The sequence below is a fragment of the Alligator mississippiensis genome, chromosome 2 (assembly GCF_030867095.1).
Source record: "Alligator mississippiensis isolate rAllMis1 chromosome 2, rAllMis1, whole genome shotgun sequence".
Classification (NCBI taxonomy): Eukaryota; Metazoa; Chordata; order Crocodylia; family Alligatoridae; genus Alligator; species Alligator mississippiensis.
In genome coordinates, this window is record NC_081825.1 from 187,975,177 (window position 1) to 188,002,851 (window position 27,675).

Here is a 27,675-nt window from a genome sequence, read left to right on the forward strand (position 1 = left end):
CCTCGACTTTTATGCTAATCCTACTTTGATTATGCATAGTAAAGTCCTCTTGTGGGACATGCCACATCAAATACAATTGCCATAACAACTTTTGGGGAACACATCTGCTGTTAACTCATCTGAAATGCAGTAGCAAACACACTATGATTGACAGTGGTTATACTTTGTTACTCAAGGTGGGCAACACATCACAATGCACAGAAGAAACAAACAGACCCTACAACCTAATTCTGAGTACTAGTCCATTCAAAAGAGGCAGTCCTTCCCACCTAGCACAGAGAGCAGTGAAAAACTGCTTGGGAGTTCAGTGCTTTCTGCTGGCTGTTTCATATCTTTAATGCATTCTGCATACTAAATCCTGGCTCCACAAAAATCCTTATCTCCAGTGACAGCATTCATATGCATCCGGAATACAACTTCATTGACTTTCTCTCTTTATACTTTTATGATTGCCCATATAGGCCCTGTAGGTTCTAGCTAACTTTTCTCACCTTGTGTCTGTGTTGCATGATGACATGAAGCAATGGTTACCCTATTGTATGCAACAGTTTCATTTCTGTAGCCCCCATACATATTTACTCTTTCAGATCACTGTTTTTTTCCTGGTGATAGCCTATCAAGAATGTAATAATGGTTCTTTGTCAATGAATTGCCACTTAAAAATCTTAATGCTGCATGGCCGCAGCGTTAAGAAGCATGAATCCAAAGCTGAAAATTTTCTTGCAATTTGAAATCTAGACATAACCTCCTCCTGGGGCTGCATTTACATATGGTGGCTTTCCTCAAATCTATTGGATCTCTATAACTATTCCACTTATTAGTTTTTGCTCTTGGTGGTAGTGGTGGTTGATTGGTTTGTATCCTGGTGAATCTATAACATCTTCTTTTACCATCTGGTCAAGGTGAGCTTTCACTTTGTCTCTCAGTGATATTGGGACTTTGTGTGGTGCATATATTTTCACTGTGAGGCTGAGTTCTAAATTAATATGCTTTATACTATCCTTAGTTCATCCTAGTTTTTATATACCACTCATCAAATTCTTTAAGAATATCTTTTGTAGCTAGCTCAGTAGAAAATGTATGCATTCATTTATTTCATCACCAGCATTTGCCAAGCACTCAAGAGCTCACAAGAGCTTCCTGTTTCTCTATTTCAAACTCTATTGAGTGGTGTTTGGACTTGTACAAGTAAATTGATGTGGGTTAGGGGTTCATTTTGTGCCTGTTGAGTGATCAGTTTTAATATTGGCTGTTTGTAATTAATCTAGTATAAATTTACCCAAATGATATTGCTCTTACAGGTGGTTTCTTTAAAAATTTCCCTTTGAGTTTGTTCTTAGTGTCACACACTGCTATCAAATACTGGTTTCTAAGTTTATTAAGATACTCGGCAAGGAACTCTTTCTCTATCTTGTCACCAGAATCAGAGCCTTCTCATCCATGGGTATTCTGAGAAATGTTTCTTCTGCATTTCTCTGCTGTTTGTGCAGAGTAGCACAGGACAGTTTTAGGACAGTTTCTTTTATTGCATTTGTGCTGCAGCATTCCCTTGTGACATGCACCTTTGTGTTCTGTTACAATTGTTTCCCCAGCTATTGCAAGGAGATCTGCTCTCTGCTGACTGTTTACCAGCGGATTATGGCTTGGTGCCTGGGTGTGCATTTTTAATTAAACATACTTTAGTTCTTTCAGTGCCTGCCGACGCTTTGATTTGAGGAGCACTGTTTTCATTAGTCCTGCAAACAGACAGTGTTCGTTGTAAAGTCAAATCTGTTACTTGTAGTAACTAAGCTTTGACCTGGTTTTACTTGGCTTTGACCTGATTTTCAGTTATGCCATAAATTCCTGGATCTCTGATTAGCCCATGTGTTACATGTTTGAATTCCCATGACTTAAACATTAAGGCCTATTGCACAGAAACCTGAAGGGAACTCACACCGTGAAGGGTTCCCATTTTTGGTGCTGCCACTGGGCTTCTCGGTGATTTTGAGCAAGCCTCTGCATCTTAGTTTCACCATCTGTAAAATGGGGATAATGAGCCCTATGAGAACGATGGTTGCAAGCTGTGATGGAAACTAGGTATTAGTAATATTATTTATTAGCTCTTTCTATTAGGTTGCTAACCAAAGCTAATTCTGTGTATGGAAAAATGCCTTTCCCAAGTGACATTCTTGCATGTGTCAAGGTCTTTGTGGATGACTTTGTTTGTGATCCCCCTTACGTGCCTTTGTTTGTAATCCCCCTTATGTGCCTGCTGCAGTACACTCTAAATCTCCAGTGTCTCAAGACCTAGCATATGCAGTGGGGTAGAACATTTCACCCTTTCTGATTTATCCTTAGTTCCTCAGGCTTTCAAGGCAATTTTGAAAGTGCCACCAGTGCCTCTTCTGGTTCTCACCAGGTTCCTTTCAAGGCACAGGCGTTGATGTTCATTCCATTTTTGTTAGAATTTAGTTTAGTGCCAGGGCCATGCAATACACCTGTGACAAATGGGAACTATATAAAAACATTGGCATTTACACTTGCCCCCCCTTGAATCGTGACATTCTTTAAGGTAACAAAATGTTAGCACCCCTGTCACGTAACAGCAGTCAGTTGCCACTAATTCCAGTGGCATCCATTATAATTCTCTCCCTGTGATCTGTTTGGTGTTTTCAGAGGGCTGCTGGCAGGATCTCTCTCACCAAAGATTTCTCTGGGGTTTGACTGATGACCTTATGCCCAGTCCTGCCCTATCTGAATCTTCTCTGCTGTTGATTTTGGTGTTTGCCAACTTCTCCATACAATCCCTGTGCTTTGGGCTTATGGAAATTGAGCTACTTCATCAAAAGTACAAGCCCACCCAGAATGACTTATATACTGTTTGGCGATGACAGACAGTGTGGAAATATGACTAAATGGCAGTTGTGTCCTGAGATGCCTCTAATGGACATTTTTGGGGTACTTATCACTTCAGAGTTTTAGCGCTTGCCTGCACTGCCTTTGTGCAGACTCTGGGAGCCCTTCTGTGAAGCACATTCTCACCCATTCATTCCTGTTCCACACATGAGATCTCAGAACTGCAACACCATAGCCAGCTTAGAGTGGCCCTAAGTACATAGCAGTAAGCTTTCCCAAGACAGAGAATCTCAAAGCTTCATTCAGGGTTTCTCCAAGTGCGCTACATTGCATCATTCTGGGATTTGAAGTGCACAGTGCAGAGGAAGTAGGCTAGGCATGCTTCATGGTGGCATTGCTGAGCTAGACGTGAAGGTAGTGTGGATAAGCCCTTAGTGCCTATATCTCAATATCATCAGAATCTAGTACCAGACTCTGTGAGCCCAGATCAGGAGAACTCTTCCTTATTGCCCATGAAGTTGGAGAGGGCCTCTATAACTCCAGACTAATGAACATCTGCCTGTCTGTTTGTCTTTTATCAGTGCTTAATCTCCAAAGCATAGGCTGTCCCAGGCTGAACTCTCCACGAGGCATAATCTGAGTGTAACTATCCTTATATCACAGTGGGTGCATTTACACGTGCAAATAATCTAGGAGCAGTTAAGTCTTGAGTAAATTACTTGAGAGTAAACTCTTCCAGATATGGGTCTACAGGTTCAGGGATGTGGGAGCATATTTGCTGCTTCTAGCAGCAGACTGCTCCTGCTCCCTGAGGCCCTGCATCAGGCCCCTGCAGCAGCCAAGGGGCGCTCTAGGCTCCCCTAGTGGGGGCTGGGACATTGCCCTGACCCGGGCTCTGGTGGTGGAGCCTGCCCCGGCAGCAGGGAGCAATGTTCCCCTGCCCCAGCAGCAAGGAGCTCCACGATCTCAGGTCCTGGGAGACTCTTATCTCCCAGCTCCAGCTTCACAGTCGCAGGATCAGTTCTGGGAGATTCTCCTCTCCCAGCCTGAGCCCTGCGGTCACGGGACCCAGGCTGGGAGATCCTTCTCTCTCATCCCAAGCCTTATGGCTGGAAGGTAGGGTGACCATTATAGAGGACATTCTGGTTTTCTGCTATTCTGTCCTCTGTCCTCTATTGATACAAAACCCAGCATCTTTATGTCCTCTATTTTTCTCTTGAAGAAAGGTGTCATAAAGGTGTCAGGCTTTGTATCAATAGAGGACAGAGGACAACAGGACTGTCCTCTATGATGGCTACCCTACTGGGAGGACAATGCTGGGAAATCCTTATCCCCCCAGTCCAAACCCTGCAATTGTAGGACCCAGGCTGGGAGATCCTTTTCTCCCAGTGCCTGCACCATAGTCACTGGGCCAATGCTGGGAGATTCTTTGCTCCCAGTGCCACCTCTGCAGTAATGGGGCTGTTGCTAGGAGATCCTTCACTCCCAACAGCAGCTCCATGTCACGGGGCCACTGCTGGGAGATTCTTCTCTCCCAGCATCAGCTCCATAGTTGCGGAGCTGGCGCTGGACGATAAGGATCTCCCAGCTCTGGCCCCATGGCCATGGGGCTGGTGCTGGGAGATAAGAATCTTTCAGTCCTGGCTTCATGACTGTGGGACACAGGCTGGGAGATAAGGATCTGCCAGCCCTGACCCTATGATTGTGGAGTGGAGGCTAGGAGCTCCCTGCTTCCAGGGCAGTGGGACATTGTCCCTGCCCAGGCTTCAGTGGCAAAGCCCACCCTGGCAGCAGGCAGCTCCTGGAGGCTGGGAGCAAACTCCCACCCCCTGCTGCCTGGCTGAACAGGAGCACATTTGCTTCTGATCAAACATCTACATGTGTGCTACTGCTCAGTAAGTAATGTCAAGTAAATTTGCTACTTGCATTTGCAGGTAGCAAATTTACTTGCGATTAGAGCCAATTACTGCGCAGTAAGCATCTGCATGTGTAGATGCAGACACTTACTATAGGATAATTAACTTTACTGTGCAGTGAAGCATCTTGTGTAGACACACCCAGTGTAGTTGCACCTAGAAGCCAAAGGACTTAAGAAAGGCCAGATTGGTTTAGACCCGGGACCATTTTGCCTGGTATCCTGCCCCTCTCAGTGCCACGGGGCAGATGGTAAGAGTATTTATGCAGGAACTGTCCAGACTGAGCTTTCCCTTGCCCCTCTGCCCTTATAGCTTCCAGCATTTTCAGGGACCTAAGAAGTCCTCATTTAAAGTCTGCAACTTTAACTATAATGTTTAATAACCACTGATGGTCCTTTACTTCATAAATTTCTTCGATCCTCTTTTGAACCTGATTAAATGATCAGCTGCTGTAACATATGGCAATGAGTTCCCCAAGTTAATTGGGGAACTCAGACGCTTTGAACAGAAGGTTGGACTCTATGACTTCATGAGGTCCCTTCTAGCCCTATTTTCCTGTGATTACATAGTGGGAAAAATAATTTCCCTTTGTTTTAAACCTGCCTTCTAATAATTTCCTTGTATGTCCCCTAGTTCTAGTATTGTGGAAAAGAAAAAGTAGTAAATACTTATTTACTTTCTCCATGCTGTTTTATAGGTCCCTAGCATTTCTTCCCCTCAGTCATCTTTCATTTTATAGACCCCCATATCTCTCCTCATCTTTTTCTCTAAGCTGAAAAGTCCTGACCTATTTAGTCTCTCCTCATATTGAATGCTCTCTGTATAGGTTCCCCTACACTGCTTCTCTGCCTGGATTACACTGACATCACAGACATTCTGCAACCCACAGGAAATTGGGTTAGTAAGAAACATATTACTTCTTCCTTTTCCTTTTTTATTTTGGCCTTTTAAAGAAATATAGTTAGTGTGAAAACAGTTTGGTGGCAGACATTCTGTATAGAGATTTATACCCACAGTAGAAGAGGTGGCTTGCCTTTCAGCATGCAACACTGGAATTATTGTGTACCATGTAAAAGAGCAAGCCCATGAGGCAGTGAGAATGAATGCTTTTTTTTTTGGTCCTTTGGTTTGCTGCATTTTTTTTCTGTGCCCTCACAATTAAAGAAAGAGCCTGGGCAAAACTCTATCAGATCACTATGTGATCATTCTGTTCTTTTCTGAAGGTAAGTTCTTATTTTAGGGATTCTCTGAAAAGAGCTTTACTGTACACATAGATAGCATTGAGAGACGAAACTATGGCGCCAGTGCTGTATGGGTCTCCTGTGATATGCAGTTAATTCATCTATCAGGAACTGGGCTTTGACTCCTTTTCGAGGAGTGACCTCAAGCAGGGCCAGGGCTGGGACACATTGTTACAGGGACACACGCACATACACTCAATGAGCTATCAAGGATTATTCCTGGAGTGATTAGGAACAAGCTCTAACATGCCTTCATAATAATGCTGACTATTTAAAGCTTCTGAGGGCTGAAGGATCAGATGGCAAAGGCCATGGTGTATGAAAACAGGGTACTTTCTGATGCTGTGAATGTGCTAAAAAGGGAGGTGGGGAAGGTGGTGTACATGTGTTAGTGAGGGAACTGACAACAAGGAGGGGAACATTATAGTAATACTTAGCATTTATATAGTGCTTTACATGTTCAAAGCACTGCATGCACATTAACTGTGGATTTGTCAGCACTGGTGTGGGAGGAACTGGAGTTCATTGCACGGTCCCCAAGAGATATTTTCCTATAAGCTGGTCTGTCCGGTGTGCTAAGCTAAAGAAGTAACAAATAGAAATGGGAAGGTCCACCTGCCCAGTTATTCCTCTGGTGTACAAGACACTGGAAATAGAGGGTTTGATGCACTAAAATACTGCTGCAGTGGTATATATGTCATGCCAACATGCTTTCGTAGTACAAGAATGGGGCATCCCTTACTGCAAACCTGATGCCCACAGGGCCCAAATGCTACAGCTGTGGTAAGTAGAGGAGTAGGTAGGTCCAACCTACTGTGCTATATCTTCTCTCATGCCCTAACCAAGCACATGAGTGCAAATTAGAGTTGCCCTTAGACCAACAGTATCCAAACTTGCATAAAAAACGGGGTAGCAAAGATGCTCGACAGTGTTGACCAATTATGATGAATACGCTTCTTGTTTATGTATATGCAACTCTCACGCATGGCAGTTATTCGTCCATTCATGACAGCTGTAGCTCCAAAGCAAGATGTTACAGGAAGCTGATGTAAAATCAGTATGTTGATACTGGCTGGCTGAAATACGTTTTACAGGTCAGAGAAATCAAATGTGAATGTTTTTCTCCAAAACATTTCTGCTTTCAGTTCTAGCAGTAAAACTAATGACCAGGATGAGAACGAGAAATGAAAGGAGTGCAAGATACGAAAGTGGAAATTTGATTCCTTGTTGCTCTTGCCTGCATCATTTTGGGGTTACATAAAAATTCCAGTGTTTAAATGGGGTCATGCTGAGGAAGAGGTTGGGAAGCCCCACCTTAGACACTCCTTACGTTTACATTACTCTTACTAATTTCACTATGGTGCAGGATGAATAAAAGAGAGTACCATTGTTAGCAGCTGTGAACCCCAGTGGCCATAATCACGGCGAGGCTGATATGGTCCACAGATAGAGGGTCACAGACAAGGAGAACACCTTTCTCAGTGTCTATATCAGGCTTTAAGTAACATGACAAGAATTACGAGTGAATAGGAATGACAGAAGAATCATTATCAGGTGCTTGGGAACTGCTGGAATGGGTGTAAGTACATTGGTCAGTATATATGAGGACTTCTTGCACTGTTTCTGTGGGGAGCCAGTCTAAAAGATTCTGTCCCATAAAAAAGAAGGTTGGCTGCAGTAAAACTGAGTGATATTACTGTCAGAAACAATCCAGGAATCGGCCCTGACTGCCCATATAAATCCCATCTTAAATACACAGGTATGTTCCCATGATGCCTTCAATACTGTCTGCATTTGCAGCAGGTTCTTGTCTGTGCCTACAGCCCTGAATGGACATGATGACTTTGAAGGATTCCCTTGTTGGTTGTCTGTGCATCAGTCTTGTTTACCACTGGGTGAGTACATTGCTGAAGTCAGCGTTACCAGCATTGAGTCAATGATGCTCAAGCATCAACTTCACTGGACCTGACACTGTATGTGGATGCCTGACTTTAAATTCCTAAAGCAAGTGCTCTACTCCCAGCTTAATTGCAGCCTGAGATCTCATGGCAGCCAGAGGAAATGCTAAAAGAACATATTGAAGGTATACCTCAAGAAAATGGATCCTGATATCAAAAGCTGGGAGGAACTGGCTGCTAACCAGCTCCAGTAGTGCTGCAACCTCAACCAAGTGGCAGCCTGCTTTGAGGTAAAGCATCTTGCCCTCAAAGCAGAGAAGAGAGAGCAGAGAAAGGAAAAGGAGAGAAATCACGACCTACTCTCCTCTTCAGAAAGGCCTGCAACTTCTGTGGACAGCTCTGTGGCTCAAAGATTGGACTCTTAAGTCACCTCAAGCCCCATTAATGAGCCATGGTAGAAATCATCCTCAATTGCTGCTGCTGACATTAGTTGTGGTTTGGGTTTTTTTAGAGCTGGGCAAATAATTGCCTTTTCAGTTTACTCAGTGAACCTAAAAATGAGGAGAAAAGAGTCATTTTGGATTGATCCCAGTTATTTCCAGTTTCTCTGCTGAAACAGAAACCTGAAAAAAAAACAGATTGGCAAAAGTATTTTGGTAGGTTTTAAGGAGGAAAATTATGCTTTTTAGAAAAATTAAAATTAAGCAAGTTTTGAAGCAAAACACCGGTTAAAAATTAAAAACAAGCAAGACATAAAAGTCTCTATTCAATTTTTTTACTTTTTTGGATATTTCCCCACCTTTTTTTGACTGAAATAATTCACACAAACCTAGCTAAATTCACAAATTGCTTCAGTTGATCCAAACAAACTTTTTGCAGTGAAAAAATGTGTTTGCCCCCAGTTTTGGCCAGTTTACATTCTTTCTGCCTCTTTCATGTACTGCTTTTCATTTACTGCAGAAGGCATGATTGTGGTCAGGAGAAGTCCTCATTCTTGTAACTCTTTTGGAAAAGATTTACTGAAGATCTGGTAGGAGATTGCTGAAATCAGAGTGGCTGCCTTCAGAGTCTGCCTCGCTCAGGAGAGGTGGCCTATCTCTTACTCGGGTCCTGAGACAGGCAGAGGGAGAGAGTTGTCAATTCTCTTCTAGAACCTGCTCCTATTTCTGACACTGTCCAGGAGGTGGAGGTGGCATGGCCATGCCTGGCTTGCTCTTCTCTGTTGCAATGCCTTCTTGACAGGTGATGCAAATCAAATCAAATAAAGACATCTCTGTTGGTGTGACAAGCTGTGCAAGGACAGGGATTTTTGGTCTTTGCCAGTGGTAGTTACAATACACCATGGATGTTCTGCTGATGTGGCTTCCCCATGTTTCAAGGTCATTCTTCCCCATTACCTGCCAAGGATTATTTATGTCTCCTTGGCTCTTCTCTGATTCAGCTTCAGACATGATTCCATGTCCTACTGCTGTTGCTGCTGTATCTTTTACTTGTCCCAGGGTTGTGTGCTTTTGTCTTTTTTTTTTTGCTGTGGAAAGGAAAGTCCTTTTATGGTTCTTTAGAACTTAAGGGAATCTCTCTCTATCACACTCTTTGCTATCTTGTGGAGTGGAAGTAAAATCTCTCCTCATTTCAGTCCCTCTAATGTCACAACCATTCCTTTCTGGGCTTTGTGCTGCTCTTTTTTTTTTTCTATTTCCAGCCTGTGAGCACAGCTTCTATACGTGGAGGGTCTGCCTGCATTCTTGTATGTTTTGCTGTGGTAAGGCAATTTGCTACTCTAAGCAGAAACTGGATATCTGAGGGGCACCTTTTTCCCCCTTACCCTGTATGCTCTAGTGTCAATACCCATCCTGTGCAATCTGGAAACCTCACAAGAAATGCCTGTGTATCACAGGCAAACTTGGCCCAGGATGCAAATGTCAACCCAGAGAATCTAAAGTGACTCACTGTACACACATGTATCTTGAGAGCCTTTTCCATGTGCACAATTAACTCGTTGACAATCCATGTTATGTAACCACTGGTCATGAATCACTGGGATTACTGTTTGGAACAGGCCAAGGAAGGCTCAGGCTGTGAAACCAATTCATGTAATTATCTATAATGACACTAATATAGAACATATTAATAATGGGAACTGATGTGTTCTTTCCATTTGCATTGCCCTGATTGGTCCAGCAGGCATCCTAATGTTTTGCTTATTCTGTTGGCAGACTTGTTTATTATCTGCTGCTTCTGTGAGGGAAGAGAATTGGAATCTGCCGTGAAAAGGAGATGCTAATGGATCTGGCAAGGGTGAGTCAGGCTGTGGCCAGGGAGGTTTCCTAGCCTTTTTTTACTCTTCTCATTCTTTCTCAGCCTTCCCTGGATGCCTCTCTCTCTCTCTTATTTTTGTAAATGTAATAGAAACTTCAGAAATATATTTATCAACTATATATGAACTATGTAAATGTCTGTCACAATAAGTAATAAAGGGGAAAGGAACAATCAAAAGAGGGTGAGGTAGAAGAAGGGGGAGGGATAGAAGAAAAGTATGCAAGGACTAATATTTTAATCACCAAAATACTCCAAGAATTCTTTCTGGATTGCATTAAACATTTTAAAGCAGTTTAGCCTGCTAAGTGTGACTCTTTCCATACATGCCAGCTGTGCCATCTCATTGTACCAGATTGCAACCATTTTACCTTTGGAGGTGTCCTACTCTTCCAAAGGTATCCATGCCGTGTTCAAAACCCTGTTAACTGTAGGTATGATTTCTTTCCAAAAAGAGTTGATAATAGGGCATAACCAAAACAGGTGACCAAATGATGCTTGCAGTGCATTGCATCTCCAACATGTATTTACTGGAAGTATATTTAATTTTTATGTTTAGAGGGAGCGAAGTATAGATGAAAAATTATTTTTGTTGTATAAGATAAAGTCCAAGATCACTTGTTGATGTTTGAATGCTGTGAATTGCTAATTTCCACTGGGATTCTGTCATATGGAATACCTAGGTCTTCATTCTGCTTCAGTTGTAAATAGTCTGTATTATAGTAAATAGTCTTACATTATATATTCATACAGTGATGGCAAGGGATGTGGAAGAGAAACAGATCTCAAGGCAAAAAAATAATATATCTGGTATATTTGCTACACCCACAGCCTCAAGTCCAAACTGATTTTCTAATACTTGCAACCACATATATTACCATTTAGTTGGTTTTGGAAGGTTACCTTCATCCCATAACTCAGGAAAGAATTTAATATGATTTCCTACTAGAAGCTGTTTTACATGTACAATACCCTTATCCATCCACTTTTCCATATCAGCTTGTGGGACCCATACTTCAAAAAGGGATTGCCCCAGATAGGGTGCTGACAGATGTGCAGGCCCCCGCTCTAACTTATGGCACTTTACATAAAGCACCATGAGTTAGAACACCCCCATCCCCAACTCAATAGATGTTTGCCTGTTGGGTCAGAGGGGCTTCAAGCCTGCCTGCAGGTGAGCAGCCAGCTGAGGAGCCACTCCTTTTTCCAACCTTGCCCCCTTTCACGCCCACTCCAGGGCGGTTAGCAGCAGGGGAAGAGAAAAGCAGCAGCAGCAAGACACTGGCTGGGGTTTGCCTGCCCTAGGGTATGAGGTGGGGGACTCCGAAACCACCTGCCCCCTCCACCCTCCATTGCAGCTCAGACTGGGCAAACCCTAGCCAGCATCTTGCTACTTTTAGCTTCCTCCTCTCCTCTGCCCCCTTCCTTCCTGCTGACAGCCTGGGGGATGGGGCTGGGCTGATGTAGTCCAGTCCCGATCGTATGACAAATTAACCCTTGGGAACACAAGTCCCAAAGCTGCTCTACTTTAGAGCACCTTCGTCTGATACCTCATTTAAGGTGGGTTAATTTTTCACATGAGAAGCCACTTTAAAAGTGCTGTGCAGCCATGTACGTCTATCATGGCATGGCTGTAGAGCACTTTCAGGGGCACTGACTGCACAAAAAAGGTAACTTCTAAGGCCCATAGAGACCTTATGATGTAACACAAGGTGAAACTTTGCTAAGTTTGCTAGTCCGTGGGTCTCTCTTTGTTTTCCTCATTCATTCCTTTTAACTTTGTCTGTTTCTTCAGCTTCATTCCTCCTTTTGCTGCTCTTTGCCCCTTTTCCTAGGTCCACCCCCTCACAATCCTTATTCATGCCCTGGCTTTCCTTTTCTCCCTTCATTTCCATTTATACATCTGTAATAGGGTCTTGCCCCTTTACTGAAGGGTGGAGGGGCCTGGAGCCCACAGGCCATCCCTACTCCTCTGAACTGTCTCATACTGACAAAGGGAGCCTTAAGTAAAGTAGCTGTTGACCCCAGGTGCAGATAGCAATTGGTAGGCTTGGGGCAACTCATAAGGCTCCCAGAAAGGCAGTCAGATTATAGGAGCTGGAGGAGGCAGATCCCCTGGGCAGAATCTACCTGGGCAGCCTACAGGTGGAAAACTGTGTCACAGGAGGATGGATGGGACCCTGCACCTGGAGCAGTGAAGACTAAGTACCTCTGACCTTTGTGTTAGTGCTACTGTGGGGTGAGATTAACCATGACAAGGAAACAGTGAGCTTGGTGATCTTGGTGTTTTCAGAGCAGATGCTCATGTTTTTTATTTATGTTTAAACCAGAGGACCAGTGTGGATATAAGGGGTGGATTGGAGGCCACTGGGGTGTGGCAGAGGCACCCAGCTCAGAGAGATTCTGGGGCCCTGAACCCTGGGATGTTGAATACATGCAGAAGTCCAGATACATTCAACTGTGGCTTGTCGGAGGACTGGATATCTGCAGACATGGGGAGTGAGCACAGGGAGCATAATTCCTGTGACTGCCAGGGGTGTGCCTAGGGGCCAAGTGGCTCAGGGCCAGTGAGGGGCTAGAGCAGAAACCCAAGAACCTAGGGTCATGGTGCAGGCAGCAGGATCCAGCCAGATTAAAAGTGACGCAAGGCTTAGAAGGGCCTGAGTTCAGACAAGGACCAACCCCAAAACTTGCATCTGCTTCCTGGGGGTACCCTCCCTATGAAACTATAATATCAAGTTGTGGCAGGTGAGATAACTGTGAGGAAGAAGGACCCAGAAAGTCCAGAAGTGAGGTTGAGGTGGTCAGAGCCTGATGGGAAGCCAGGCTGGGAAACTTGTTAAGCCAGGACTGAACATTTTTGAAGTATGGGCTGGAAGATGATAGCTTGCTCATGGCCCACCCTGCTACATGGAAGTCCAAAATAGGAACATCAACAACTAATGTCATCACAATGACAACTGGATGCCCAATGGCCTATTGGTCGATGGAGCAACAACCATAGAAATAAAAAAAGCCCTTTTAAGGGCCTTTTTAATTGTCCTTCATTCAGAAGATTAGGCCTTGGGACATGAATCTGCCAACTGAATGTTGAGGGTCTTTTGAGAGCCAAGTGTGACTTTGGGAAAGATGCTAAAGACAAATTTGACTGATATCCTAGCACTTCAGGACACCCATGTTAAGAGCAAGGAACAAGCCTGCCTCTATAAGATAGATGGCTATAAGCTTGCCACCAACATTTACAACCCAAAATATGGTCTTGCAGTCTATGTGAAGAATGAGATATCTGACTACACAAAACTATTGTCCACTGAAAATCAAGGCATTAGCATGACATACATCAAGCTTGGTAAATGGATAGCTGTTAACATTTAGAAGCCATCCGATGAAAAATGGCCCCATCCAGCCCTACCGACTCCTGAACACTTATCTGTATATGTCGGAGACTTCAACAGTCATCATATGGAACGGAGGTGTTACCTGGGTGTACCTGGTTGTATACTCCCTTCTCCAGTTGAAGGGAGATGTTGGCAGGGCAGGTGCTTTGTGGTGGGAGAACTTCTGGCTACATGCAGTTTTCCCTCCCCCATAGACAGTCAGATCCACAGTTTACATCTTAACTGTATACAAATTTATTACTATATATAAGATTTACAGACAAATAATGTTAATAAACACATATACAATATATGATCACTTATACAATACTATATTCTATAAATAGCAACTAAAGGATTACCCCATCTCAACAGCTTCACACTACACAGGAAATTTACTAACCTAGAATAAATAGCAAACAGGTAAATCGAAGTAAACCATAAATATCAACAAGGGTGTCACAAGAATATACATATATAACAAAACATTTACACTATCAAGAATATAGGTAATATTTACATAGTCCTATATTCCCCTCAGGATACAGGTAACTATCCCACTAAGAACTATATTTAATTTTCAATACTTGTCTTACAACTTTACGTTCTATCAGATCCAAATCTACTTAAACATTAAAATATACATATAATACATGCATACTCTATTGCTACTTAGCCTCATTATATCAGATTAATGATTTTAATATACCTCTTCAGTTTAGACTTTATCAACTCGCACTCATAAAACATAAAATATAAACTATATAATACAGGATGCCTATTCATAATATAAAAGGCATAACCCCCTTTGAATATAGCTAATTTTTATTAACCCCCCCCCCCCCCCCCCCCCCAAGGCCCAGACCATTCTGGAGCCTTGGCTGCATTCCCTTAGCTGGGGTGGGGGGGAGAGAGGGGGAGGGGGAAAGGGGAAGAAACTCCCCTTGTGCCCTTTAGGTTTTCCCCAGCCCAGCCAAAGTGTCCCTAAAAAACTATAATATAAACCCTGCCCGTCTAGGCTTCCCCTTGAAGGGTCAGCTCCACTGACACAGGTGGACTCCTCCCTCCCCCGCCCACCTGGTGGAAATCCTCTTCCCTGGGAACTCATACTCCAGGGAGCAGGGTGGAGGGTCCTTGTCTCTCCCCAAGTGAGTGACTGATTCTGCTGAGGCTCCAACAGTTTCTTTCTCCTTCTGGGCCTGCTGGCCCTGGTGGCCCTGTGCACTGTGGTTTGCACTGCTGGCTTAACTCCTTTGTCCAGGGTTGCAGCCCCAAAGCGCCTTGCTGGGTTCCAGGATCTCAGTTCATGCCAGGGCTCTCTGTGCAAGGCTTGGGGTTCATTTGCTTGGCCTTTTGCCAGGGGAGTGCAGGCCCCAGCCGCCCCATGCAGCTTCCAGGACCTGGGTCCACTCCTGGACCCTCTGTGCAGCATCACCTGCACTGAGCTTTCCTGGCCTCATGCCAGGAGTTGAAGGCCCAAGCTGCCTCTTACAGCTCTGGGTCCTCAGTTCCACTTGGACCTCACTGTGCACTGACCCCGGCCTTGTATCAGGGATTGCGGACCCAAGCCACCTCATCTGGCTCCCAGAGCCCTGATCTGCTCCCAGACCCTCTGTGCAGCACCACCTGCACTGGGCCCCTGGCCTCATACTAGGGGTTGTGGACCCAAGCTTCCCCATACACTGACCCCATACACTGCCCCATGCGCTGTGCCTCTGGCCGCACACCAGGGGTGGACCCGAGCTGCCTCATACAGCCTCCAGGGTCTCACCCCATGCACTGAGCTGTGCACCACTGTGGTGCTTCTCAGCGGCGCTGCTGTGGGCTGCACTTCTCACTGCTCCCCATCCGGTAATGAGAAGGGGTCTTCAGGCTCTTGTGGGGCCACCACATTCACTCCACTGGGCAGCTCTTCCCAGCTCTTCTTTAGGCCATCTTTCCTCTTCTCCATCCCTCGCAGCAGTGTCCATGAGCCGGGCACGCTGTTCTTTTATAGCCTCTGGAGGCTCCACCCCTGGATGGATTGCAAAAAGGACCAGTCAGGGTGAGGGGCAGTAGGGTCCTCACCCAGGTCCAGGCTCCTTCCCTCACCCTGGGCAGGGGTGGGGCAGCCTCTCCTCCATCGTCTCCTGATTGGTGGGAAAGTTCCACCAATGGCTCGGAGCCCTTTTGAACCACCAAGCTGGGCTGCTACCGGCATGCCTGCCACACTGGTCTTAAGCCAATGATGAAATCAGGACAGCCTTTACAGACTGGATGTCAGCAGAGGATGTACAGCTTGTGAACAATGCTAAACATTGTACTTTAAGGTCTGCGAGGTGGGGACAGGGCTATAATTTGAACCTCACATTCATTTAGACTAACAGGGATGCTGCCCCTTTCCTTGTATCTAGAAATGTGCTTTTGGATTTCCCACACAGCCTACCTTGGCCAGCCATCAGCGATGTTGGGATCAAAATCCCTATTATGCAGTCAAAACAGGTGGCGAGGCAGAACCATGGCAGGGCAGACTGGTCCAGGTTTCCAGCTGAGGTTGAAAAAACCATTCACCAAATCGCCCCAGTGCCAAGGGAGTATGATCACTTTGCAGCTCTTCTCATCACAGCTGCAAAAAACAACATCCTGCATGGATACAGGGAGTCCTACATCCCTTGTTAGAACTCCGAGTGTGAGAGCCTCTTCCAACAATAGCAATAGTTCGGGGATCCTGCACTGGTAACAGCCTTGCTTGTGTCCCTGGACACCACCAGACACCAGAAATGGATGGGATTTGTGAAATACTTGGATTTCACACATTCAAGCTGCCGAGCCTGGAACCTTCTGAGGAAACTCAGAGCAACTGAGTGAAGCTGTGAACCCGCAGGTTAAACTGGATGCTGTCACCATAAAGCTGGTCATGAACACAAAGGGACCACTTGACAAGTATTACAAGTAGGACATCAGGCAGCAGCTGAAGGAGTTAGTGGCCAACTGGCTTTGAACTCTCGGACACTCTCTACTGAGGAACTTAGAGATGGTCTGACTGCAACAAAAAGAGGGAAGGCTGCAGGGAAAGATGGAATCCCTCCAGATTTCCTCCACCATCTCAGACTGATGGCTCAAAAGTGGCTTTCGTGCCTATATTCAAATGTGATGGAGAGCAGCCAAATTCCTTGAATCTGGCATGAATCAATGTTTATTGCTCCGCTGAAACCAGGGAAACCAGCCAGTGATCCCAGGAGCTACAGGCCAACATCATTACTTTGTACAACTTACAAACTACTGGAGTAGCTCATCTTCTGAAGGATTAGCTCAATTGCCAAGGTGTCCATCCCCTAAGAACAAGGTGGTTTTATGCCACACTGAAGCTGCTGTGACCAAGTGCTTGTCCTCAACACAAACATTGAGGGTGGCTTCCAGCACAACCTTCAGACCGGCACTGCATTCATTGACCTTTCTGCAGCATACGATACTGTTTAGAAGCATGGTCTGTTGCAAAAACTGTCCTGCCTTCTCCCATGCACCAGACTGCTTCACCTTTTGTAGACATTTCTGGGCAACTAATGGATGCATGTCTACCTCTGAGACAAAGGAAACAGACCAAGGACTCTAAATAATGACCTTTTTAAGGGAAGTGTTCTTGCCCGAACTCTCTTCAACATTTATATAAGAGATAAGCAGTATTATATAAGTGGTATGCCTGCTACCTCTTCAAGGAAATTTGCATATGCCGATGACCAGGCACTAACCACTCAGGCAAGGACCTTCAAACAGATTAAAGACATGCTGACATTAGACCTGTCAAAAATGGCAGAATATTTCTGCAAGTGGAGGCTGTGACCAAATGCAACTAAGTTCATCTTCTCAGCATTTCACCTCAACAAACACAAAGCATATGCTCATCTCAATGTTACTTGTTTTGCAGAAAAATTACAACATGATCCAACTCCATCCTAACTAAGTGTGACACTCAGCTGCACCTTAACTTGTAATAATTATCTGTGAAAAATAGCTGCAAAGACTAAGAGACAAGTGAACATAGTGCAAAAATTAGCTTGAATGAGCTGGGGTGCCACTGCTGGAGTAGTCTGCACCTCTGCTATGGCACTGGTCTTCTCAATGGCTGAGTACTGTGCACTTGTCTTGGCTGCTAGCACTCATACCAAATGCATGAATATCCAATTCAGTTCTGCAATGCATGCTATCACCTTGAAATCTATACCAATTAAACGGTTACTGTTGCTGGCCAATATTGCTTCTCCAGACATTTGCCGTGATGAAGCTACATACAGAGAGGTCGCCTGCATGAATGACAGTCCAGACCTCCCCATCCATAGAGATTTAAAGAACCTCTCAGCTCAACACTTGGTCTCCCAGAAACCTTTCTGGACACATGTACAAGCCCTTGTAGGACATGACAGTGCAGCAGCTTGGAGGAAAGCATGAAATGAAACCACCATTCGGAATAAACTTCTAATTTCCAACCCAACAATAAAGGCTCCTGGTTTTGACCTTCCGCAGAAATCATGGAAGGCTCTAAATCAGATCTGAACTGGGCATGGTTCACGTGGTCACTTGATGCACAGATGGCATATTAGGAGTTCTGCAAAAATATGACTGTGGCAGTCCTGATCAAACTATGGACCAGACCACATAATAGAACTATGCCCTCTATACAAAGTTGATGGCTATACAAATTTGATGGTGACATTGCAGATATACATTCCCTTTCCTCAAGAGCATTAGACTGGTTAACTAACCTTAAACTGGGCTTCTAATTGTTGCTCCAAGTCAGCCATATGAAAGAAGAAGACAACATTTTTGTTATAACATCCATTCTCTTTTCTCCTGCACAGAGACTAGACTTTCTGGAGAAATTTCTTCCTTTGGCAGCAAAACTCCTTTGCCCTTTTCCTGTAAATGCTTAGGTATCATGTTATGAAACAGTGTTAATTTATTAGCCTTTTTTTCTGTCAACGGTCAGTATATTCTTCATACATGTTGCTGCTTTTGGGAAGGTTTTCTATTTTTTTATGAGTGTTTCCTCCTGCCAGTATTCTGCTTCAGAGGGCTGTCCAATCTTACTATGAATGCTTTGGTATGAGCAAAGAGAATTTGTATTTCTGGAAGAGTCATTTCTGAGGTATGTGCATCAGGCCAGATCCTGCTCCTGTTGAATCTAGTGAGAAAAATCTCATTGACTTCATTAAGAGCAAGGCTGGGCCTTAGATTTGCATCCATGCTGAATTACTCCACCCCATTCACATTCTCAAGGGAGAAAAATCTTGGCTCTGGTGTTAGCAAGTTAGATTTGATTTGTTTGTGCCTTCCTTGCAGGATGTTACTTAGTAGACAGAATGACAAAGTCTTGCCTGCAATGCTGAAAAGAGGCATAGTAGCTGTATAGATTTCCCAGTTTCCTCCTTGAGAAATGAATGAAATCTTTCAGAGATGCTTCCTTCACTGAATTCAATATGGGCTTCTGGTTGGAATTCACTTTCTGGGCCAGAGCTGTATCAGTATGGCTAGTCTTTTATGAGTGTGGCTTCAGTAAATGATGCAATTGGCATGAAAATCATGGGATCTTAAAAAAACCTTTCATGTATTATCATCGGTGTTCTTATAATTTGTTTTCTAGTTTGTGAGCTGTTAGGAAACAACTTGTATCATTCCTCAAGCTTTTCTCCAAAATGGCACAGACTATAACATTTTTGAGATTATAACAGGATGCTCCAAGACTTACCTGTTCTCCCCACAAGGAGTTCACCAGTGGGTTAACTTCCAAGCTGTTCCTCACATTTTGGCAGGTGTCGGTTGTTTGAGGAGGCTGGGCTGGGGTCATTTGAGAATAAACACTTGGTGGGGAACCATGATGCCAGCTCCCTGGAGTCACATGTTCCCACAATGGGGCTCTATTGGTTCAGAGAGTCTCTGGGGGAAAAAAAGAAAACATGGGGCTAGGCTCTCACATTCCCTGGAGAGGAGGACACACAGCTTCAATTAGAAGAGGGTTGCAAAGACCATGTGGAGAGCAGAGGAAAGCATCAAGGAGCACAGAGCTGAAGTGCACTGCAAAAGGCTGATGGAGACAAACCCGGTGCAGTCAGGCAGCAATAGGAACATTGGATGCCTAGAGCCCGCATGGAGCACTGCATCGGTGTATGTGTTGAACCAGGAGCCATCATATTTTCCTTTTGCTTTGTTTATAATTAAGATATTTTTAACTAAAAGTTGGCTTGGATCAGCTGCTCCCAAACGCAGAGCAGAGTGGTGTACATCAGCACGTGAGTAGCTTTTTCTCTGTCAAAGTTTATGAATTGATAAACTCAGAATTATTTGATTCATGCCAGAATGTGCTCCTTATTATGTACATTCACAAATTAATGGACTGGGATTAATAATTGATTTCCTTGGAACATGTTGCTTTTCCCTAGGAATTCATGAATTAGGGGAACATTGACTATGAATTGGCTGGGTGTTGAACTGTGGGAGACAATACTCAACAGAAGATTAATGGACCTTATTGAATTGCCTCAATTTATCAGGTGGAAGTTGCGACAATGGATTCTCTGTTATAAATAAGAAGATGGTTTTTCAGCTGAACTTAATTGATTAAAGCATAAATTGTGGGCCTCGATGGGCGGCCAAATGCAAAAGCTGATAATTGATCAATTGATGAATTTGCTGGTCCTTTGTGAGACTAAAGTATTCATTTAATTTGATTTTGTTAAGGACCAAAGGGACATTAGAAAGGGAACTAACTGATCTAAAACAGGATGACTGAATTGGTAACTGTACTTTATATGACACTATCAGCCATTAGCAGGCAAGGTTCTTTGGGTAGATGTAATAAAAGATGTCACATCTACTCAAAGAACCTTGCCTGCCTATGTCCTTAGACCAACAAGGGCTACAACCAAAAACCCAACTATCACTCACTGGCATCTTGAGAGGAAAGGGACAGGGTGTAGGGGAGGAGGAGCCCTGTGAAACAACCAAACAACCACTTTGGGTTGATGTTATCCTACCATCCTCTGTATAATATTCACTCTTCTTTTTTCTATTTTAAAAATAAATTGTGGCAAGTGAGACTGGAGGAGTGGGCAGACCTTGGCAACAGAGAAGAGGATATGATCAAACAGCACCCTCTCACAGAGAGCAACTCAGAGGATGTTCTTATGGTGGGGAGCAGAGTGGGGAGGGAGCCCAGAACTATACCAAAGCAATCACTTGCTTTTTTTTGCTAAATAAATTAATGATAAATAATTATAAAATAAAATAAATTGTTTTTCTAAAGAAATAATTACTTCCCCAGATGTGATCATGCAGCCATTTATAAATAGTTGATGTTAAGAAAAAAGCTAGAGGGGCTTCAGAGATACAGGCTTAGAGAAGTTCTGTGAAGAGTAACGTGTGAAGAAAGGCTATGAAGCAAATAACGTAAGATGCAGTTGAAGGGCTTGGTTGGGGTTAAGTGGGAACGGTCCTTGGCTGCTTAATCATGGAGTGCTTGGCTTAGAACTAAGAGGAGAGGGTGGTATTAGCTTCTACTATCCTTCCCTGAAGAGGGGGAAGTAATGGCCCTAGAAGGAAAAGGGCCAAGGACTAGTGAACCCCTGATTAGGGCAGAGCCTGAAGCTGGGCATGCAACTCTCTAAACTTCAGAGCATGACTCCCTCTCACTGAGAGACAGTGGCCGTGTCTACAGGAGACACTAACTGTGAAGTCATTACTGCACAGTCATTTAGTACTTCTATAAACAAGTATATGAGTGTGGTTTCAGTGAATCATGTGATTGGCATGAAAATTATGGGATCTTAAAAAAAAACACTTTTGTGTACCATCATTGGTGTTCTTATAATTTGTTTTCTGGTTTGTGAACTGTTAAGGAATAACTCATATCATGAACTCAAGCTTTTCTTCAAAATGGTACAGGTTATAACATTTTTGAGAATATAACAGGATGCTCCAACACTTACCTGTTCCCCCCACAAGGAGTTCACCTGTGTGGTTTAATTTCCAAGCTCTTCCTCATGTCATGGCAGGTGTAGGTTAGGTGAGGAGGCTGGTCTGGGGTCAATTGAGAAGAAACACTTGGTGGGAAACCGTGACGCCAAGCCCCTGGAGTAGCATGTTCCCACAACGGGGCTCTATTGGTTCAGAGAGCCTCTGGGAAAAAAAAGAAAACCTGGGGCTGGGCTCTCACATTCCCTGGAAAGTGGAACATGCAGCTCTAATTAGGAGAGGGCTGCAAAGACCACATAGAGAATAGAGGAAAGCGTCAGGGAGTGCAGAACTGAAGTGCGCTGCAAAAGGCTGATGGAGACAAATCCGGTGCAGCCGGGCAGAATTAGGAAGACTGGATGCATGGAGGCTATATGGAGCAGTGCATTGGTGTGTGTGGTGGCCATAGTACAAGCTTATATAAGTACTAAATGACTTCACAGCAATTCGAGTTACTGCACAGTAGCAGTGACAATTGTCTTTTTTTGTGTCGCTAGTGCAAAGTAGCCTAATACTACTGTGCAGTAGCATCATGCCATGGTTTTTGTCACACAATGCTACTGCGCAGTCAGCATCTCGTGTAGATGCAGCCAGTGAGTTCCTATGTTATACAAGCAAAAGAGGTCCCAAGTAGGAAGAAGATAGTGATACCAGACCTGGCCATAAGGGAATGTCATGGGGCACTTTTGGAACTCTCGGACATCAGGCCTATAAATACTTCATGAAAAAGTGTGTACTATGTAAGGCTACATACATTGCTAAATTATATCTAGGGTGTATGACTATATGATACATGTGGATATGTCAGAAAAACTCCAGATAAGGTAAGTGTGAGCCAAGGAAGACAGGATTTGAACTCCCCACACCCAAATGTTTTGGCTAAGAATGTTTCATGAAAAATTCTGGAAAAAAAAACTTTTCTTCCACCCAAACATCAACATTTTGCAAAAATAAATAAATTATACAAGGAAAATTAAAAAATGGAAACTTTTTTAGTTTCTAAAACAAAAAGATTAAAATTTTGATTGGTTGATTTTTTTTTCAAAATGTTTTTGTTCTTTCAGTTTTTGTTTTTATTTTCCATCATACTCCTCTCCTACTTTCCCTTTTTTATCCATTCACCAGAAGAAAGGAAGGACTTGGGAGGAAGGAGAGAAAGAAAGGAAAAAGAAAAAAAAGAACAATAGGTGACAAAATGGAACAAAAACCCTGGGGGGGGGGTTTAAGAAATTGAAAAAAAAATGAACATTTACATGGAACCATTTATTCCTAAAGAACGATTTCTGATCCTTTAAAAAAAAATTGACAAGCTCTTTTTTCCTCTGAACACTTCTATGTCTTTGGAAAGGAGAAAGGGTTGGGTGAGGGTATTTTTTGTTTTATGGCTCTTGGTCTAAATTTTGATTCAGTGCTTTCTAAGGAAAATATAAGTAGATATGGATATGCACAGGGCAAACCAGACATGTCCTCTTTCCCTTGCTTCTCTACAATATATCTGAATAATTGGAAGAGTGACTAAGACTTGATTGTACATGGCAGCAGCTCATCTCGTAGGGTTATTCTAGCTTCCATCTCCACCACAAGTAATTAGCTACTGGGAAGAATGTAGCTTAACTTTCCAGGAATCTTTCTTTCTCTTTTGCTTGGGAGGGAATGTTAAGTAATGCCCTTCTCCTCCAGCCACATAACATATCACAGGGGTCCTGATGACTTAGGTCAGTGACTCAAGAGCAAATCCAAAGGCATTCAAGTAATGTCAAAGAAAGAAGTTTGTTTTATGGCTAGAAAACTCTTGAATAACAGGGATTCCATGACAGGTTGGCTAATTCAGGGGTCTCCCCCTACTATATTACTTTGATTCCACGACAGAAAACTCAATTTCTTTTATAAGGCTTGGTCTAATAAAGTTAATGCCTGCATCATAGATTGCTATGCAGAAGACCCAAGTTCAGGACTTAAGCTTGTCTTCCTAGGCTGGAGATGGAAAGAGGAGGTGCGCAAGACCAGTCTTCAGGTTCGTGCATAATATAGCTGATCTAGCCAAGTCTTCTACTCATATAGCCCCCATAGTATTGCTTCCCAAGCAGTGCCTTTTTTCACCTCTCCCTAAAGAGTGAAAGGCAAATGGTCTTAACGGTACCCACCTTCCACTATCATTGAAATTGTGAGTGTTTTCAGATGCTGAGAATAACAACAATGAAAACTGCTTTTCAGATTTTCAATGCAAAACACATTATTGATGAAAATGGATTCATTTTCATGACAATTTCTACTTACAAAGCTGCTTCCATAAAAAAAAGTTTTAGTGGTATTTAGTAGTATTTTCAGCCCATTCAAAGGATTTTATTAACATCTCTCAGGAATATTTCTTCCTTTTCATGGTACCTGAAAAATGTAGAAACACTTTGGGGATGAATGCACATGAAAAATGTCTGAATTTAAACATTGTTTCACCTAGTTCTGCCCACCACTAAATGTTGACAGGATGGTAAAATCACCAAGTTGATAATGAGTAACACAGGCAGCTCAGCTCACTGAATGGATGTGGATAAAGTTCAGTCTTACTCTTATGGAAAAGTCCCCTAGAATATGAAAGAAGGGATTTTTTTGTAGCTGGTTTGAACCATTTTGTGGCATTTAATGAAGTCACAGGGTGATTCAAAGACAAAAAAAAAATTCCTTCAGAAAGGATCTCATTCACTATTAAAACTGAGTCATTTTTATTGACCCTTGTTGGTTTCTCCCCTATTAGATTTTATTGTAGGACTTTTTCCATAACGGGAGAGCCCAACTAGGAGCCTTGGAGCCATGGTTTTGGAGGCAGTGCTTTGTTCCAGTGTTGAGAAATCCATTTCCAGATGTGGGCCAGGCTGGCCTTTTCTCTTGGCCAGGAATGAGAGAGGAAAATTAAAATGATGAATGAAATAATGAGAATAATAAAATAATAATAGCCAGAAATCTCCTTTGTTCACAATGAATGACTTGGGTGAGGGCAGCAGCAGGAGGGCATGCTGTGAGTCTGTTTGATGTCAACAAGAACCAGCATTACGACAGGGCTATACATACAAACCTTTGTTACAGGAAGGATGCACAAATGTATTTTCAGTCTTGGGGGACACCTGAAGCAAATTTACTGAGGAGCTGCTTATAAGAAAGAAAGTTAGGTCTAGATTTCCTTCCACAGACTAACCCCCTTGCACTGCTCTGACAACACAACAGACCTCCCCAGCTGAGGATTCTCCCACCAGGCAGTAAACCACATGTAGTATAGCCATGCCAACTTTCTACAGCATAGGACATGGAAAAGAGGGTTTTAGCCAGCTGATGTAGCCAGCTGACCTCACCTGCATGCTAGATATTGAGCAAGGAATCTGAGCTGCAGTGGACATTTCTGAAGGGCAAGTCTTGGATGCACTGCACAGCAGGGAGGGTGGTAATAGTAGGATTAAGGTGCACTAACGTGGTGCATGCTGTGGAGCTGTCTAGACTAACTCCAGTTCTGCCAGGGTCATCATTTCCTATCCTCTCCAAGCATTGAATTCAGTTCAATAGAGAGAAGACAACACATTGGTCTGTCACTAGATAAGCATTAGCTGATATTTGGTCAGGGTGCTCAAGGAGTGAATTCCGAGGTAGTGATCTGGGAGTGAGATGGATGGCATGAAAGGGGTGAATTGTGTTGCATACATTTCCTGCATGCAGTCAGATGTCTCCATATAGGATTTTGACCCTGAAGAAGAAACAGACATCTTAAAAAAAAGACATTGTTTTCCACTGAACAGTCAGTCTGTTCCTTAGGACAGAGGTGGAAGTATGAAGAGGGGGGAAATTCAGCCCAGCTTATTCAAAGTTTTTCTCTTCTCTCCCAAATTGCTGTTTTCAAGCTGTGGACACATCTGGAAGTAACAGCAAACACGTGTATGGTGGTTTTGGAGGAGGGGAAATGGGATTCACATGCTTGAGAGGGTGGACTGCCTATTCTGACAGTGTGGGCCAGAGATACTGAGACAGAGAGACAAACTGGAGGTAGAGCAATTGAAGGAGCTGGAATGCTACTCTTGAATATAATTTACACATCTGAAAGTACTAACACATGACTCACTGTGGTGGTTATAATGAAATTTTAACCCCCTACTTAAATGACAGACAAGAAGTACGGCTTAAACTGGGTGGGTGATAGACACCCTAAATAATTCTATCTCTTTATAGCAGTGAATTGTGGCAAAGATATCCATTCTAGCATAGGAGTCGCAATCTGTTACCCAATCTGGACACTTAAGACCATAGTGTTAGCAAAAAACATCTCTGTACATCTTCAAGCACTGTAAATAAGATGGGAAAGATAGCTGGGCCAGAGAGGCTGGGATGTCTCAGTTAGTGCTGGTCTAGCTGCAAACCTTTGTGGCTGTTGACTTCCAAAGCCAGGGAAAGCAGTAAGGAATGGACCAGATTGCCCATCTAGCTTTTACATAAAGTTTGCATCACTGCCTATTATTATAGTATCTGAGCACTTTTGAAGCAGAATAGTGATAACAATGGGCATTTATACACGTGCTTCGGAAGTGGGAGAAAGAGGGGTGCTTTAATTAGATTGACTCCAAGAGGGGCTCTTGGAGCCACTCTAATTAAAGCACCCAGACAGTCTCATGTATCTGCGTTCCCATCCTTAAAATGGCAGCAGGGGTGCTTTAAAGCTTGATACATGAGATGCTGGAATCTGCTGGAGCACAGTAATTACCACACTCCAGCAGACTCAATTAATTGAGTCTGCTCTGACACACTGTAATTACAGTGTAATTACAGTGTGTTGGAGTAGCCTCATTGCTCGTTTGTAGGCGCCTGCTTAGTGCACTTCACAGTCTCTGGCCTGTCTCCCAATTTGAGGTAAGTGTTGGTAGAAGATAGGCTTTGGGGTTTTTATTTCTTTATATTTTACTTCTTCTGTGAGGTGTTTTTTTTTTAAGATTGATTTGTTTCAAGATACTTTTTTGGAGGTTGGCTGAGGTTTCTTTCCTGAAAGGAGTTATCCATCTTGTGAACATTGTACTCATAGCTAAAATAAGATTTTCAAAGAGGAACACTTCCATGCATTTCCTAATGGTTGCCAGAGCAAAGAGGACACTGCGATGAGGTGATAAGTAAAAGCAAGGAGAAGATTGCTGTCATGGAGCCAAGGGCTTATCTATAATCCATACCAAGTCCAGGACCACCATTAGAAAGCATGCCTTACCCACTTTTTCCTGCTCCATGCATGTCATTGTAGCCCAGCCCTCTTAGGATCTCTGTCTCGGGCATGTTCTTAGTGTGTGTTCAGGTTCCTGGCTTGAGGGTTTTGTTATAATTTTTTAATTCAGTATGAAGATCTGAAGCTAAGAACCCAGCTTCAGAAGGCATGTTCTGTTTACTGTGTATATACCGTATTAGCCACAGCTTTAAATAGATCATTTTTCCCCACCCTTTTTAAACAGTGTCTGATTCAGCAAAATGATCCTTGTCAGGAGACAGGCCAAATCTCTATCATCTCTCAAGAGCTTGGTACCAACTAGCAGGCTTTACAAGCTATTTTAAGCTAAATATTAGAAGACACCCAGTATGTTGTACTATGGTTGGAAGGGCTGTTCTTCCTGTCAGCTACAGTCCACCGCTACAAAGCACAGCACTAATTAGGAGGGTCTTTGGTCTGGACTCTCCTATGCATTCCCATAAGCTAAGACTCAAACCAGCTTCCCCATTGTCTATAAGGACCTTGTTACACAGTAATTTTGGGTAGCTTCTGGAGCCTTTGACCCATGGATTGTCCATTCATGAATACCTTCAAGTGGTTTTAAGCGCTCCTTATGCAGCTCAAAGCTATGCTGCTCCAGGACAAGATTATCTCTGATCCATACTACCCAGCTCCTCTTCCATTAAGGTGTGGCCACTCCCCTCAGATGTGCATCCAAGCTGAAGACCTCCAGTATCCCAGGATCTCTCACACCTCCACCTGTAGAGCAGGGATAGAAGTCTGTCCTGGCTCACCAGCCCTGTAGTGGCAACTCACAGCAGTGCAGGTGGAGGACAGAGAAGGTTTCTAGACTAACGGCATTTATACACATACTTTTTTGTC

At 43.5% G+C, this 27,675-nt stretch overlaps 1 long non-coding RNA gene across 1 annotated transcript in view; it reads left to right on the plus strand.

Annotated features, from left to right (window-relative positions):
- The first annotated feature begins 5,693 nt into the window (after positions 1–5,693).
- LOC109280528 (uncharacterized) overlaps positions 5,694–27,675 on the plus strand; it is a 112,743-nt gene continuing 90,761 nt past the window's right edge. The window contains exon 1 of the long non-coding RNA XR_002086894.2: positions 5,694–10,191. This is a non-coding gene — a long non-coding RNA (uncharacterized LOC109280528). The remainder of the gene's footprint in view (positions 10,192–27,675) is intronic.